General features: G+C 50.9%; 1 protein-coding gene across 1 annotated transcript in view; it reads right to left on the reverse strand.

Annotated features, from left to right (window-relative positions):
• PTPRN2 (protein tyrosine phosphatase receptor type N2) overlaps positions 1 to 17,122 on the reverse strand; it is a gene marked incomplete at both ends in the record, with an annotated part of 706,645 nt that overhangs the window by 71,247 nt on the left and 618,276 nt on the right. The gene's annotated exons all lie outside the window — the stretch shown is intronic.

The raw sequence follows: 17,122 nt of genomic DNA on the forward strand, positions 1-17,122 counted from the left end.
AAATCTAGAAGGGTCCAGACTGCGAGAAAGCATATCGATTGTAACAGAGAGTTTTCTGAATGACCTGCAGGGTGTTTCCCGGGGTCAGGAACCCCTGAGCCTAGCCTCCAGGTCGTCTCCATGGAGGGCTGTGCCTGTGAGAGATGCTCTCAAAGGCCCTCGTGCGCTAAATCACGTGCTCATCAAATCTCCTTGTGACCAGCACTCGACTTAATTTATAGATTTATGAAAAAGGAAAATCACAATTTGATGAAGACTCACAACTGAAACCCTGGTGGAAAATGTCAATAATGGACACATTCTGTTCCGGAAACGTTCTAATTAGTAAACTTTAAAAAATAAGTAATTTTGTCCTTACCACTCCTCTTCCTGAATAAGGGAAAGGCTCGTTCTTTTATACACTGAGCGTTTGTTTCATGCTGGGTGCTTCAGTGCCATATAATTTTGGGTGTGTGCGTGGGAGAGGGTGACAAAGGTCTTCTGCAGAAATGCTGAGAGAGAAGCCACGTGGTAATAGTAACGACAACTATAACTTCACCTCGTATTTTCGGGCCGTCATTTTCAAGAAGCTCAAAGAATTTTAAATGAGCAATTTGATGAACCTCATTATCTTATTTAACATCTTAAAAATTAAGGTTATATGAACATAGGCAAAATACAAAGGTGAATACTTATAAGCAATGGAAAATAATTAAGAGACTTATACCCTGTTTCCATAAATGTACAGCTATGTATATTTAAACTGAAGACAAAAGAGGTTTGCCTGGCATTATGAGTGAAACCTGGATTCCGCCTCTAATTGTGGAAGGGAGAGTTAAGAGTTGCTGTATTATTTCAGACTCCCGCTCATCTGTTGGTGGGTTTGGCCATTTATTTGTTCATTCAACTAACTTCATCAAAAGCATATCATATGAGCTGGGGATGTCTTATGTTCTGAGGATCCAGCAGGCAGCTGGTCGGAAACACTGTCCTCACGGGGCTGATGCTCTGGCTGGAGAACAGACCACACACCAGTAGCTAAACAGAATTTAGAAAGATAACTTCAGACAACAGTAAGTGGTAAGAGGATGTAAAACAGCAATGTAAAGGCGACTGGGGTGCAGGGTGGCTGAGGAGTCCAGGAAGGGAGGTCCCTCCTGAAAGATGGGAAGGGCCGGAGGCGCAGAGGACGGTGGGTGTGTTCCAGGGGAGAAGGTCCTGGGGGGAAATGGGTCCAGCAGTTCTGAATCAGAGAGGAGGCCAGGGTGGCCGGGGCCACGGGAGCTTGAAAGCCAGGGCGGCTTTCCGACAGGGAGGGGTCTGAGGCTTATTTCAAGAGCAACGTGAAGCCCTTGGGGAGCTTCACGCGGAAGAGGCATGTGACGATAAAGACGCTTTGAAAAGGTCACGCCAGCTCCGGGCAGGGACTGAGGACACCAGCTGGACGTTCCCGCAAGGGAGCTCAGGGGCTGGGATTCGGGGAACAACAGGGCAGGCAGGACTGCCAGGATTTACTAACAGAGCATATTAGAGGATTTGAGTTGGTTTAATACAGATCCCGCTCATTTCGTTATCCAGCCTGATTCCTTATCCTCCTAAACGTCTGCAAACTTAGCAATTGTCTAAACCCCCGACCCCTCACACAACCACAGTGAGGAAAGGTTTCATCTCAGAAACAAGGTCGCAGCCTAAATTCACCAGAAGTCAAAAATCTGGGTAGAAATCTGAAAATTCCATCAACAACCCTGATATTTCTAACAATCTTCATGCTTTGTTACCTGGATGAAATGTGCAGATATTTGATGAGACTAGTTTTTATCTCAGCTGTTCTACAAAATCTCACTGAAGATCAGTTTGCCCAAAGCACCACAGAAAACTACCAGCCAATAGCTTAACCCAAACTTAACATGTAAAATCCAGCGAACAACTAAACCAATGTGGAATATTTAGCTATACTTACGCAAATAAGGCAACTATTGAAATATAGAGGTGTGCGAGCACGTGTGTATCTCCAAACACAAACGCAGCCACGTCAGAAGCACGAAGTAACCAGTCACAGTCCCGGGCAGCAAGTTCTCCCCGGTGGGTGGGAAATACTGATCAGCTCTTTCAGATCACCTGGGCCCCACGTATTCAATTCCCACAGCAATCACGGACCGGTTCCCAGATGACACAAAAACAGCCTCTGAGAGACTCGCACATTGGAGTAACATAGGCCCAGTGCGTTCAGACGTATTCAGATGAAACCAAGATGATCCTAGGTTTGAGAAAACGAGGGCTTTTAAGACATGACAAGAGTGCACACTTGTACAGGTGTCATCGGCCGCTCGCTCCCCTTGGGCGCCGCGTGGGAGGGAGCCCAGCACTCCCAGAGAACCGCCCGGAGCTCGCGCCCAGCTGCTTTCTCCAGCCTGCGTGGGGCTCCAGCAGGTCTGTGAGCCCAGAGCACGCATGGGGTCCGCCCCAGGCCCTAAGAGCGACGTCCCTGCCAGACCAACCTTCCAGAGCTTCTGGAAATCTGAACATTGCTTTTCTTCTGTTCACAGGACACCGGGCTCTAACTGGGTGACAATATAAACTGGGTATTGTAGTCCCTGCCATCAACTCAGTGGGAAAAGCCAGGACAAAGAAATAAAGGTAAGATGCGTTTCCAGGCGCTGACAGTGCGCCCGTTGTTTTACCCCTCGTGGCCTCTCCAGCATCTGGTGCAGAGCCTGCATGGCCTAGGTGCTCGAGAAACGCTTCCTGGATGGATGAAGGGTGCGCCACCCACTGAAGCCTGCCTGGAGAAGAGGCTCAGCTCCCGCAGCCTCTGACTCAGCCCCAGAGCCAAGGCCAAGGCTGCACGGTGGACACATGGGCATAAGTGACCGCCAGGGTCACCTTGAGAGACATGGAACCACGGAGGCCCTGCCAATGAAACCCTTTTGGAAAAACGGGTCTCAGGGCTTCGTTTTACAGTTTTCTTCAACAATATTTACTGTTTACAATCTTAAATCGAATGAGCACTCAGCAGGGGGAAAGGCAGACTTCTATGCTATTAAACAAATTTTAATTTCTTGCAGAATACTCTCATATATTGTATTTTTTCTGCCTCGCTGTTTTCTCTGGCTACCTTACCAACCCTCTCACCTTCGCCAGGATGTTTGGGGATATTGCATAATCTATTCCTGGGATGCATGAGCAGCTCTGGAGCCTATAAAATATTCATTCGCTTTCAAAAATATTTGCACCCTGCTGTCAAACGTGGACAGATTCATGTGGAGTATTGGAAAATGGCTATTTTAATGGCAAATGCTTTCCTCAGACCTCTCTTTCCACTAAAACATTTTCTTCAAAATTATTTTCATAAGATGAACAATTTCAACATTAGCGGCTAATCCCATTTCATTTAAAACTCTGCTGATAAAATTCTTTGCTTGTCATTCAAATAGTAAGTAATAATTATAGATTTGAGGCTCCCATCTCTGGATTCATTAACGGTAAATTGCATGGAAGTCTGAAGCATAAGGCAGCTTTGATACATCTCAAAATGCAATTTCCATAGCTTCCCTTGGCTATGTACAATTAATTATACAGTTAATATGGGAAACATGTTAATGAAAGAAACATTATTCATCCAGACCACCTGCCTTTACCAAATATCTTTTGTGTGCTTCTCTTCTTTTTGTATTTTTGGTCTACAAACAGTAAAAGAAAGCCCTCACAACTGATAATGCGGTGATTTTAAATATCAGTCTGCCAGGCTGCAGCTACTTCCATTAACACAAGTCTAAAGAAAAATTAGTTCAAGTTTGTGATATTTCTACTAATTTCTGCCTTTTAGCAGTTTAAGATGTCTATCCATGGCATTTTAAACGCCTGCAATAGCTGTTTATCCAACAAAAAATTACTATTAAGTTGTCTTATTCCTACCAAGGATATACTCATCTTCATAGATAAACGGAAAACACTGGAAAACTGAGAGGAAACTGCAAGAAAGATGAAGAGATAAACCCCAATCATTCTGAATAGATTAAACTCTCCTAAATCATTTCTCATCCATTGTAAACCTCTGTGTTTAACAATAATGAAATCCTCTCTTCTTTGGATAATCAAAGTTTGTCCATAGATGGTTTAGTGCAGAAGCCAATGTTAACCTTTACGAAGAAAAGTTAATGTTTCTGAGACTTTGATGTGGAAGAGAAATCGGAATAGTTTAACTAGAAAAGTAAACTGTCTGGCTAAAGCTATGTTTCTGTTTACTTTTTTTTTTTTTTTTTTTTTTTTTTTTTTTTTTTTTTTTTTTTTTTGTGATACGCGGGCCTCTCACTGTTGTGGCCTCTCCCGCTGCGGAGCACAGGCTCCGGACGCGCAGGCTCAGCAGCCATGGCTCACGGGCCCAGCCGCTCCGCGGCATATGGGATCCTCCCAGACCGGGGCACGAACCCGTATCCCCTGCATCGGCAGGCGGACTCTCAACCACTGCGCCACCAGGGAGGCCCTCTGTTTACTTTTTATAAATTACTCAGACAGTATGTAAAAATGCATTTGCAAATATTAGTTTTACAACAAATTTTTATGAATATAGATTAATAAAAAGTCTTTATTCAATGAGGAAATAAGAATTTGATTCCAACCACAATCATGTCTTTTTGACACATGAAAAATACTTTCAGCCACGAGTTATTCAGAAATTCCATTAATGTTCAAAATGCAGTTGGAAACCAACCTTAGATTCCAGAGTTGATGGGAAATAAGAGGAAGAAAGATTCAGGATAATGCAGTTTTAAGACAACCAACCCTCAAAGATCTTCTAATACAGAAACAAACTCTAGGAGACAAAAGAATCTCCAAATCGACCTCCCTGCTACCTCTAGCATGTGGGGGAGGGGTGGTACCTGATGGGTATCCCCCCCAGACAAGAAGTTGAGTGATGAAGAAATCATTTACATTTTCACTGTCGTTCAGTGACTTGGGCAGTGTTTCCTTAAGATCTTCTTGAAAAGCAGTTTTGAATAATGTTTCTGTATGTGTGTACCAGCAGATCCATGTGTTTCAAGGGCCATCCACCCATGCCTCCCCAACCAGATGGTCACCTACAAAATTCAATTCCAAGTCACAATTGTAAGAGCAGATTCTCTCTAAGACCCAACACCTTCACTATCACCCAACTGACATGAAAAAGCCCAGAGGAGACAATTTTCACTCGAAAGATGACGACAGCGGTTTAACAGGGAAACCTTTCAGGAAGAGGAAGGAGGAGGGATGGTTGCCTAGCAACACACAGACAGCATCGCGCGCACCACAAAGCAGTAGGTCTTTTCTTAGCAGCAGCCCTTTCTGTTCTGTACCAATGATGTACTCATTATGATTTTCTGATGAAGTTTTTAGGAAGAACAAAGAATTCCAGCGAGTGCAGTAAAGGTTACCCAGGACAGCAACACAGGCACGGATTTTCTCTTCCATATCCATATGGGAAATTCTGGATTCTACAGCACGTTATTGGAAAATATTTGCAGACATTCTAAAAGTGCCCTTTGGAAGTAGAATGTTTGGTTTTTAATTTCCTAAAACTAACAGGCTACATGCTCGTGAACAATAATACGAGAATGGGGGAATAGAACTGGCACCAAAACAGGAAAAGCTCATACAAGACACACAAATTTATCTTCCCTTCACCAACCAAAATTGTTTAAAGGGAATGAAGCCTAGATGTCCATCTCCTCTCTTTTCCCAGACCTTCCAACCAGCGGTGAAATAGCTAAAATACAGTGAAGAAAAAGGAAAAATGAAGATTCACTAGTCAGCCACAACAGCCAGGAGCTGGTTGACAAGTGTTCTTCGTGCAATTGCTTTGAAATGGGGAGTTCAAAGCAGAAGAGAGAAGAGTTGATCTATCAAAAATTATTTTCAGTTTTTAGGGTGAGAAGTTAAGAGATAAGACTATCAAATGTATTTTTCACCTCTCCCCAGTTCAGCTGTCAATCATACTGTGTGCTGCCCAAATTACACGCCCACGAGCTCTCCAGGTTTGATGGGTGAAGCGGGAGGATTAGCAGATGTCACCCATCTTGCCCTTCCGTTCCAGCTACAGAACTGGTACCCACCCCTCCTGACGGCTGCCTTGATCATCACTGCAAAACACGCACCGCTGGAATTTCTCCATGGCTACCAGCCCCTAGCATTCGGGCTCCACTCACCGGCCCACCTGCCTGATGACCAAGGTGCCTGTCCGTGCACATCCGCAGACAGCCTATGCTGCACACACAGGTGCGCAGGCACTTCCTGAAGCAAGGTGACCCCTTTGCCCACGTACAAAAGGGAAGTGCGGGAACTGGCCTGAACGAGGTGGCTGATCACTCTCTTTGATCACAGGGACCCACCTTGAGGTGTCTTTCTTTATTATGCAGACCATGAAGTTGGGTCCTAGATGCGACTGTCAAGGGGACATGAAATTTACTGGTAGCAGCATCTGCACTGTGTTTAACCTGCGATGAGTCTCACGCGCCCCGAGACAAGAAGAACGGGGTAAACTGAAGGGCCTCCTCTATAAGATGTCTAGAGACGCTGTGTAAATGGCATGGTCTGCCTTTCACAAAATTAAGGGAAATCCCCAGGAATCTACATGAAGAGGGAGGCACGTGACCTGAAGTCACTCAAGCCTTTGAGGGAGGGGCGGGGCCAAACGATTTCCTGTACCTCAGCCCCGGGGTCTGGGCTTCCATTGTCCACGTGGGGCCTTGGGGAAGTCTGGCATGCAGGAGTCAGGGGGCTGGACGTGAGACCACACATGAACCAGGACCCTCAGAAGACCACGCCGTCAGTGAAAACGTGTTCAGGCCGCAAGAAAGCTTACCTGTCTCCACATGGATTCAAGATGGGAAGGCTTTTGGACCCTGGGCCTCACCTGGGATTGAGGGTCATATTTACAATATATACGCCATCTGGGAATCTCTGAGTGGGGAACTGATGTAAAGATGGTCCTGGTTTAATGACAGCCTGGAGTGGCTGGAATATCAAGCTCAAAACCTCTCTTTTGAGGTTGACACAAAATTCCGAGAGAGAGAGCCCCACTTATGAGGAGCTTATGATCCGAAACTACAGAACCCACCAGACGCAAACATACCCAAGAGCAGGTTTCGATTCAGAGGAACTTAGAAGTATTAGATGGAAACAACCAAATGCTACGTTTCTAAGAACTGAAGCTATTAAAGGAAGATCGACAATATAAGACAAGAACAACACAGCAGACAGATTTCAAAAAGAGTAACAGAACAACTGCACATGAAAAACGCACTCCTGGAGATTACAGACACAATGGGTGGATTACACAGTAGACTAGACTCTGCTGCAGAGAAACAAGGCACACCAGATGACAGGTCTGTCTGAGGAAATTCCCCGGAATGCAGGGCGGAGGGATAAGGAGAGAAACTACGGAAAGGAGGGTAAGAACGCCCAACACTTGCTACCAGAGGCGAGAACGGAGAGAACGGAAGACAGTCAGATGTAAACTGTCAACGGTTTGTCATTTCCTAGAACTGATGGAAGAGAGCAGTTCTCTGATTCAGGAATCATAGTAAGTCCTGAGCCAAAAACAAAATGAACTGAAAAACAACCCTTCCCCGCCCGCAAAAAACCCATATACAATAAAACAGGTCCACACCAAGACAAGGCACAGAGAAGTCCCAGAACAACAGAGGTGTAGAATTCAGGAAGAAAGTAAAATGACCCATAAAGGAACAGCCCCTGGACCAGCAACAAACAGGCTTTTCAACAGCTACGGCGTCAAAGGCAAGAAGATAGTATTTTTAAAGTAATGAGAGAAAATTAACTAGAATCTGATCCTTGTCTAATCTATCATGCAAGTGTGAGGATTAATTAAAGACATTTTCAGACAAAGACAGGGAGACTTTCCTATTAAAAGACTGAAAGAAGGATATCGTTTTGGAAAAGAGGAGATTTTAATCAAAACAAAGAACTGAGAAGGCGTGATGGTGATGAAAAAAAATAACAGTCAATCTGAACAAGTGCTGACTGTGAAAATCAGTAATAAACATGGTTAATTTAAGGGTATAAATGTTAAGGTGAAACTAAAATACCGGGCAATGACAATACGTGTGTCAGAGGGAGATGCCGGGTTCAGAGCCAGAGATTCTGAGTTTACTTGGGAGGAGGGCAGAGCTATGCTCGTCAAAATGATCAGGGCAGTTATTAACTTATAACTGCTGAGCCAGCAGAGGGGAAAGAGGGGATAAGGCCAACGCCGCCACCCCAGCAGTGGTTAGGAAATGCGGCCACAGGCACGCCGTGACACTGGCACCTCACCTCCAGCATCTCTAGTTCCGAGGACGTCTGGACAGCACTGCAGATCCTGAGCGATTCTCTTTCCCCAACAACGTACGATTACGTGGGCTTTGTAAGCCGTCATGCTTTATGGGTGGGGAAGCCCGAGGGGACAGTTTTGAGCCACCCCAGGTGTCACCCTGGGGAGCAGCCTCTGGATCTGGGACCACCTTTCATCAGAGCGTCTCGGGGTCCCTCCCCTCTGACTCCGGAAGAGAAAACATCAGAGGACAGTGGTCACGACCCACTCAGTTCCTGCTTGTCTGTCACCAGTGCCCTCACCCTCTGGCAGATGCACTCAAGCAAGTGAACAAACGAATAACCAGGTGTCACTTTTCTCGTTCAAGAAGCCGCGGTGGCCACACACGGATGGAACACAGCCCTGCACGCTGGCGCTCCAGCCACCCGACGTCTGGCCCAGGGTCACAGCCACTCGAGGCTGCGTGCATGTCCTGTTTCTCCCACGGACTCTCACCCTGTGAGCGGAATCAGGGCGCCTGGGGGAGCCGTGACCTTTCCTGCTGCCTCCTGCCCGCCCCAGGACAGTGCTCCTCCCCGACCAGGCCCCCCAGGATGGAGACGTCACCCAGCAAAGGAACGTGATTGGCATTTGGCTGAGTCTAGTGTATTCTAGCCATGCCCCCCTCCTCATGTCAAGTAGATTGAAAACTTCTCAGGGGTAACACACCGACCATCGACTTCACTCAGGCACTCAGGAAACTTCTACTGAAAACCCCCTACGTCCAAGCGCTGTGCCAGATGCCAAGCATAGAAAGGTGAGCAAAAGTGTTCCACTGATGAATTACTGGCGAAACCCCACGGTTTAGTGCAATTTCAAAAGCTACATGTTATATCCTATTAATTTTACACACGAGTCTGTGCATGGACAATCAGATCATCCTGCCCTGGGTCTGGACTGATAACTGCTGTCACTCAGTTCCCAAGAGGAAACCGATGGACTGGAAGCACGCAGCCTCTTTTCTGGGCATCCCATCAGGGTTATTTGAGGGGGGTCCCAGTAGGCCACCGGGCACTCAGGAAACACTTCTTGTTCATATGTATGAACGGACACTTTCCAAGTGCTATTTGGACACCAGTTTCAATTTTTTCCCCACAGAAACATTAACTCACAGACTTACCACCAAATCTAGTGTTTGATTTATTCCATCTAATTCAACAAATACCAACCGGATGCTTGATTCTACTCTATCTTACCCTACCTTCTCACCAGCAGAAGGTCTAACATGCAAGGAAACCATTCTAGCATCATTCTAGCACTTTAAACAATAAATCCGATTTTTAAAAATAACATGGCAGGGGCTTCCCTGGTGGCGCAGTGGTTGAGAGTCTGCCTGCTGATGCAGGGGACACGGGTTCGAGCCCTGGTCTGGGAGGATCCCACGTGCCGCGGAGCAACTAGGCCCGTGAGCCACAACTGCTGAGCCTGCGCATCTGGAGCCTGTGCTCCACAACAGGAGAGGCCGTGATAGTGAGAGGCCCGCGCACGGCGATGAAGAGTGGCCCCCACTTGCCACAGCTGGAGAAAGCCCTCGCACAGAAACGAAGACCCAACACAGCAAAAATAAATAAATTAATAAACTCCTACCCCAACATCTTCTTTAAAAAAAAATAATAATAACATGGCAAGTTACATCCCTCACCAAAAATATAATAAGTAGTTCTGCACCCCCAAGACTGGGCAGTGGAAACAGTACTCGTGGCCTTGTATCAACACCAAACTGTCAAGAGTCACTGACGTGGCAGATGCCAGAGGAGCCCTGGTGCCGAGGGGCCGGCCGAGCGTGGGCAGCAGACACGATCGCAGCCCCTCAACACAGGCTGCACCCCAGCGGCCAGGGCTCTCAGGAGGGGCTGCAGGCCAGCTCTCTGAGTCCACGGCGGACTCTCACGTGTGGACTAATAAATGGGCATGGAAGACAGACAAGAGTGAACTAGTTTCACTCCGACACCACGTTAGTAAACTTGCGTTGGCATCTGTGGTTGGTGCCATGTAACACGGAGAACTCCTACCCCTGGGGTGGGCATCCCCGCAGGACACTTCAAAAACCATCCTTGGAAGGAACAATAAATGGCTCCCCAAATTACGAAAAGTCACACGTGGCTTGAGAAATGTAAACTAAACTACTTTGAAACAGCATTTCCACTCACCAGTGGAAGATCAAAGCTGGCCGGTACCCGAGCCTCAGGAGGGTCTGGGGATACAGTACCATTTTCTGCATAGTTGGTGGGGTCATCAATTAGTCAAACGTTCTGGTGGGAAACGTGGCAATGCCTCTCCAAATAAACAACAAGACCTAGGTTCTTCCAGAAATTCAACCTACAGTTATTTTTACACATGCTGTGATGCTGCAGTGGCCAAGTTCGAAAATTGCCTTCATGACCTTTACTAGCATATGATAAATAAGTTACTGCACATTGAACAGCAGAATAATATAGACCATTAAGACGAGCAGAGTCACATACACTCACGTGGAGCTGTCTCCCAGACACAGCGTCACGTGAGGGGCAGTGTTGCCTGTGGGGGAGGGCTGGGATCCCAGAAGTCGTCACACGGATGGAGGACAAGCTCTGCACGGCCCACCTTCCCACCAGCTGTGCAAGTCGTTATTAAAATGTTTCCATGGGCTTCCCTGGTGGCGCAGTGGTTGAGAGTCTGCCTGCCGATGCAGGGGACACAGGTTCGTGCCCCGGACCGGGAAGATCCCACATGCCGCGGAGCGGCTGGGCCTGTGAGCCATGGCCGCTGAGCCTGCGCATCCGGAGCCTGTGCTCCGCAACGGGAGAGGCCACAACAGTGAGAGGCCTGCGTACCGCAAAAAAAAAAAAAAAAAAAAAAACAATAAAATAAAATGTTTCCATGAACACAAACACAAAACACAGTCCTCGAACCTGGGTGGCTGGGACTCAAACGACAGGAAAATGCTAAGAGAATGGTAAATGTAGGTCACTGTAAACTTGGTTTAAGAAGATGCAGGATTTAGAGCTAGATGTTGCTCTCAATTTGGGAATTGCTGGATGACTACCCTCCTGCGAGGATGAAGATGGGCGGCCACCCAAGAACTCCGAGGAGGCAGAGGAAGGGTCCCAAGGACTGATTAAATGCCTACTGTGTGCCAGACACACACTGGGCACCACACACACACACACACACACACACACACACACACACACTGTCCTGTCTGAGTCGCTGGGTCCTCCTGGAGCCTGAGGGGCCGTGAGCAGTCTGAAGTGGGTGCCGACCAGTTCTGACCCCCAAGCTCACCTCGAGGGCAGGTGTTTCCGGGTCACAGAGGTAGTGCCTGGGGTGAGAAAATGCACAGACACAGGGGGCTCTAGAAAAGCCCCAAGCCGCTCCGACGTGGGAACTCTGGGTTAGGGCCTGCCCGAGGCCTGCCGAGGCCACCATTGGGGGTCAGATCAATTCTACGGGAATGGGGCTCGGGTTCACCGCATGACCCCAGCAGCAGCCCACCTGAGCAGGCGCACCTTCCTCTGGCCTTGACTCCATCACCTCCTGCCCCGTCTCCCTGCTCTGGACAGTCAATGCAGCCCTGGACCTCTGACCACATGCCCTGCGTGGCCGGCCTGTAAGGCTTCCCGTGGCCATCCCCAAAGTTCTGGGAGGGCTGGCGGCCAAGGGCACAGCGTTTGATGCATTTGAGCCATTTTACTCCCAGGAGGGCTTCTGTCTCAGCCTCAGGCAGGGTTCACATGGCAGGAAACAGCTTCCATGCGAGTTCGTGCTCCTCCAAGCGCAGACCACGGAAAGCAGCACCACGGGCAGGAGCTACGGCATCAGAGCTCCGGGTGCCTGGACGTGGGTCCTATGGCGGCAGGCAGACCCCGGCTCAGCTGGACCTGACACCCTCGAGCAGGCACACGGCCGGAGGAAGCCCGGCCACCGTGTCAACTTCTCGGTGGCCCTGTCATCCTCACCATGAGGACAGCGGCCAGCTGAGCCTCAGACACACGTTCGGGTCACAGAGAGCAGGACCAGGGCGCGTGGCAAGGACCCTGGGTGACACTCTTTTAGGAATATAGGCGCTGAATTTAAAGACGAAGAAAACGGGGTCGGCCCCCACCCCCTCCAAAACAGACCCTTGGCCTCTGGGAAGAGACGTCGCTTCCTGGTTAAGCATTTAACTTACTATACGCATAGGTATAAAAGTCCCAGCTAAGGAGGCTGGTGCCAGATAAAATGAGAGCTATCACTCAGTGCAAATGTCCAATGATCAAGCAGTGCAGGAGGCAGACATCGTGGAGAGGCCACGAGCCCTGCGGGTTGGGCTGTGAGGTCGGAGGTAGCCTGTCTCCTTCATGGACACAGCATCCTTCACCCCTCGCAGGTCCAGAGCAGCTGTCTGTCACCAAACACTTCTGCTTCTGTAAGTTTCCTTCCTTCTGTGATGACGGGGAGGCTTGGTCACATCTTGCGACGTGGTAACTTCCCATTTTTCAGGTGTTTACATCCCAGCTCTTGGTTTTCTTGTCTTCATCTGTGAAATGGGCTGAAACCAGTTCCTACTTCATGGTTTCTTAGGACAGTGCTGTTACATAAACACTCAGTGACGCTCATTCCTGTTGTATCGTATTTTGCAAGAATAAAGGGGATGCAAAGATCCGGTCCGTACCCTCACCTCCAACTTGGATGAAGGCGTGGCCCCTCCGTCTACACAGCTGCGTGCTGTGCACTGCCTCTGTGACCAGCAGCTGGCCTCCGTGGAACCAGGAACCAGGCCGGACACCTGCTCTTGTCACCACCCACAAAGCTGCCACGCTGCCACGCCAGCCTCTGAAAACAAACGTGCTCTAGGAACAGGTCTTTTCGAAGGATAAGTTCAAACGTGGTCCTTTACCTTTCAAAAGATGGACGGCAGTTCTTAAGAAGCTGAGTCCCACAGCCCAGCTTACGTAAAACACAACGATGTTGATAATAGTTCATTGAGTCACTGGAACGAGGCCACCTGTTTCCAGAGCTCTGCTCTGAGCCTGGTCAGACCTGGCCACGTTGTCTTGGACAACGTGTCTTCAGAAGCCGACCAGGTTCACAGCGGAGGGTGTTTCCCTTCCCGCCTCCCTCCTCTCCTGGTGACGTCATTCCTTCTGCAAACGTCCGGGGGCTCCTACCTCACCCCAGGCCTGGGCGCCGCACGGCTCGGGGAGCCTGTCAGGCACAGCCTCCCGGGCACCCCCTTCCTGGGCTTGCAAATCCCCCTAAAGCACCCTCACCGTGTGCCCGGGGCTGCAGTTTCCAGGGCATGTGACATTTTCCCTGTGGAGGCCCTTTTCCCCTTAGTTTCATCAAAGGAGAACTGGTTCCATTTTTTGCCGTGGTCCTTTCAGCCTTAATCATTACAACTGTAGGTTCCACAGGTGCAGCACCTCACACTCTGTCTCGTTTAACCCTCACAGGGACCTCGCAGGAGGTGCTATTACTAAGCCCGTCTTGGGGATGAGAAAACGGAGGTCGAAGGATTTGTCAGGGACATGGGACCAGGAAACAGCTGAGCTTCCTAGCTTCGCCCCAGTTTCTGGGGCCGCAGCGTCCGTGCCGTCAGCAGGATGCTCCCATCTCCAGATCAACCCCTTGGGCCCTGGCAGCTCGGAGGCCGTGCTGGTCTCGCCAGGAGGACGTGGCTCCTGGGAGGAGGGGCTCTTGATGGCCAGCCCTGCCCCTTCCCATGTGTCCACTGGGCAGCTGCCAGGGCCTCCCCCTCCCCACTTCCCGGCACCGGCCGACACTCGTGTTCCTGAACCTCAGGGCCTCTAGGCCTCAGTCAACACCTGCTTCCCTGGCCCCTTCCTCTGTGTCTCGTCCACCTGGCTGGGATCCCTGGCTCAGCGGTAATTAGGTCCCTCCCTGCAGTTCAGCTACGCTCGGCCTCCTCCGCCGTGAAGACCGCCCGGAGCAGCTGGGCTGGCGGCAGTGGCTTTGTCATCTGCACAGTGGCCTGCGACCTCCGCCAGCCGGAGACCTTCCTTCTTCCACGGAAAGCCCTACCTCCTTTCCAAGGGAGGGCAAATTCTGCTCACCCCTAGGAGAAGCATCTATTCCGAGAGTTCTGTACCACGGCTCCCAGTGTGAAGCCACAGCACGTAAACCAACATCACACTGTGGTGGGTGGAGTGACAGCGAGAGGGGGAAGGCGCTCGGGGCTGAGGGCGCCTCCCCAGGCCAGCGCTCCGACAGTCCTCCAGCGACAGGTCAGCATTTGGCTTCGCAGCTTCCTGTACCGCTCGCTCCTTCCAAGGCAACCCCGTTCTCTGCCAAGGAGAACGTTCCAGGCCTGCGCACTGGCCTCCTGAGCGAGTCCTCGCGTCCACCCAGTTGTCCAAACGTGAGTAGCTTGGCGGTTGGTTCCACCACATCTTTAACTTGAAATGTCACATCTGTGTGACGTTCGTGGGAGCAGCTAAGCATCAGGGACGGTGGGTTCCTGGGACTTGCCTGGACTTCGCATAACTTACCTCGGGGCCTCTGACACCTCAGCGCGTGCTTCAGGGAGATGGTCGTGGCAGCTGTCTGATGACCGGGAACGGTCCTGACGGAGGGCCGGGAGGGCTGAGCACCACACGCCAGTCTCCCTGTGGCCTTAATGAGTCAGGAGGTCGGGGCTCCCGTGTGTCCTGAGGTCCGGCACAGGTGGCTTCCCTGCAGCCCTTGCAGATGGGAAGCCAGCATCCACGTGCCAGTAACAAGACAGGCCCTGCGAATGTGGCTCTGGTCTGGTTGAATGTGTCCCATGGCCTTTCCCGTGAGAAAGGGCAGCAGTTTCGGAGCCTAAGAGACTAGCCATTTTACTTGCTTTCGTGGATGAGAAGGTGTAAAAATGCCAAGTGGGGCTCCCTTCTGCCACGTCTCCACACCTTGGGGTCCCGTACGGGGGGCCGAAGACCACGGTGGGGCTGAGAAAACCCCTCTGTAAGTGGGTGAGAGGGCAGAAAACAGGACGGGGGCGTGAGGGCCAGATGCTGGGGCGTGCACAGTGGGGTCCCCGTGGCTGAGCTGGACCCTCTCCCCAGTGCCCGGCACCTGCTCCCCACTCAGAGTCGGGAGGAATAGCCGGTGACCCCAATTCTAATGACGCATCGGTCGGTTAACAAGAAGAAGCCTTGAGTCCAGGGGGCAGCCAAGCACCCGCAGGTTTCTGGGTTGGTCGGCGGTGGACGTGGGTTTGGAAACTGTGTCGCCGCCAACCCCCCGGGGGACGCCTCGCGTTAGGCTTGGCCGCGGGGTGGCCTGCGGACGGCGGGTCAGCTCTGTAGTGCAGGGACTTCAGCTGAGAGGCCACCACCAGGCTCCCTGTCACATCTGCCATCACACACGGGTGCCACAAAACACAGTTTACTACGAAAACTACAATGTGTTCACGTCCCGTTTGGAGGTGAGATACCGTCAAGCTGTAGCTCAGTTGTGTTGAAATGTGAAGATACCAGAATATGATAAAGGCTCTCAAAATGCATCTCCCTCCCACCAACTTGTCAGATAAACGCAGCTGGCTGATGTATTGGCCCCCAAACCGAATCTCATTAGAAATCTGAATGAGATTGGTGGAGTTTCCTTTTCTAAAAGGGACGCACTTTGAAATGTTCTCTAAAAAGTCAGCTTTAAACTAATATAACTGTTATTTGTCCAGAGAAGAGGTTCCTTCCGAGTTCCTGGCGGTGGGCGCACAGTAGGACGGCAGCACACGTCTGCAACTTGAGCGATGAGCCGTCTCCTTCAGAAACTACGAACCCTGGGACTCAGGCCCCAGCCGCACGCGACCACAGTGGAGCCTTGGGAGCGCCGCGCGCTCCCACCCCGGGCCCTCTGTCTGCGTCCACGTGGGGAGGAAGCAGAGGGGAGGCGTAGCTCAGCCGCACTGATCAGCCGAGCTGAACCTCTCGACTTCGGCTTCCCTCGTCTGTTACCTCTGCTGTGCCCCTCAGTCCCCACGTCTGGCACCTGTGCCTCCTGCCCCCGGATCGGACATCCCGGGAGTGGGCGCCTCCGCCCCCCAACATCCTGGGAGCATCCCCAGACCCACCTCCAGGCTCCACACTGAGGCTCTTCAGTGCAAACGTGGTTCCCCAGCTGCTCTGGGGTGACTGTCTGTGTCCTCCCACATTCTCGTGTGGAATCCTAACCCCCAGGGTGATGGTGTCACGAGGTAGGGCCCTCACGATGGGGTCAGTGCCTGAATGAGACCCCCAGAGCTCCCTGCCCCTCCCACACGTGAGGACATGGCGAGAAGCTGCCGTCTGTGAGCCAGGACTCGGGCTCCCACCAGACCCCAGATCCGCTGGGTCTCCATCTCAGCCTTCCAGCCTCCAGACAGAGAGTTAATTAAGTGTCCGTTCAAGACGCCAGAAGGGACCGAGACACTGGCCTTCCCAGTCCCTTCCCCTTCCTGGGAAGTTAGCTGTGCAGTGGAAACTCTCCCCGATCCACGAGAGCCCCGGTGCTCCGGGGTTAGTGACTCAGGCTCTGCCCTACGTCACCCGAAGCCCCATCCCCAGTAGGAGAGACTACGGCCAGTGTGACGGTCACTGAACAGGGAGACAGAGGCCTGTAGCCTGGAGACCTGGGAGGGCCGTGTCCATGCAGCCATCAGCACTCGTCCACACAGCAAGAAGCGCTGAGTTGTGAACAAACCCTCTTAATAAAACCTGGACAGTAATCACGCATCAAGCACCACATGCTCCAGGACGGGCAGGGGGCGGGTTCATCCGGGGGAGAGGGCTCCCTGCCGGGGAGGCTTCTGCACCGGACAGGGCCTCTGAAGGGCATACGCAGCAGCTGACCCCTCCCACG

The sequence above is a fragment of the Hyperoodon ampullatus genome (assembly GCF_949752795.1).
Source record: "Hyperoodon ampullatus genome assembly, chromosome: 9".
Classification (NCBI taxonomy): Eukaryota; Metazoa; Chordata; class Mammalia; order Artiodactyla; family Ziphiidae; genus Hyperoodon; species Hyperoodon ampullatus.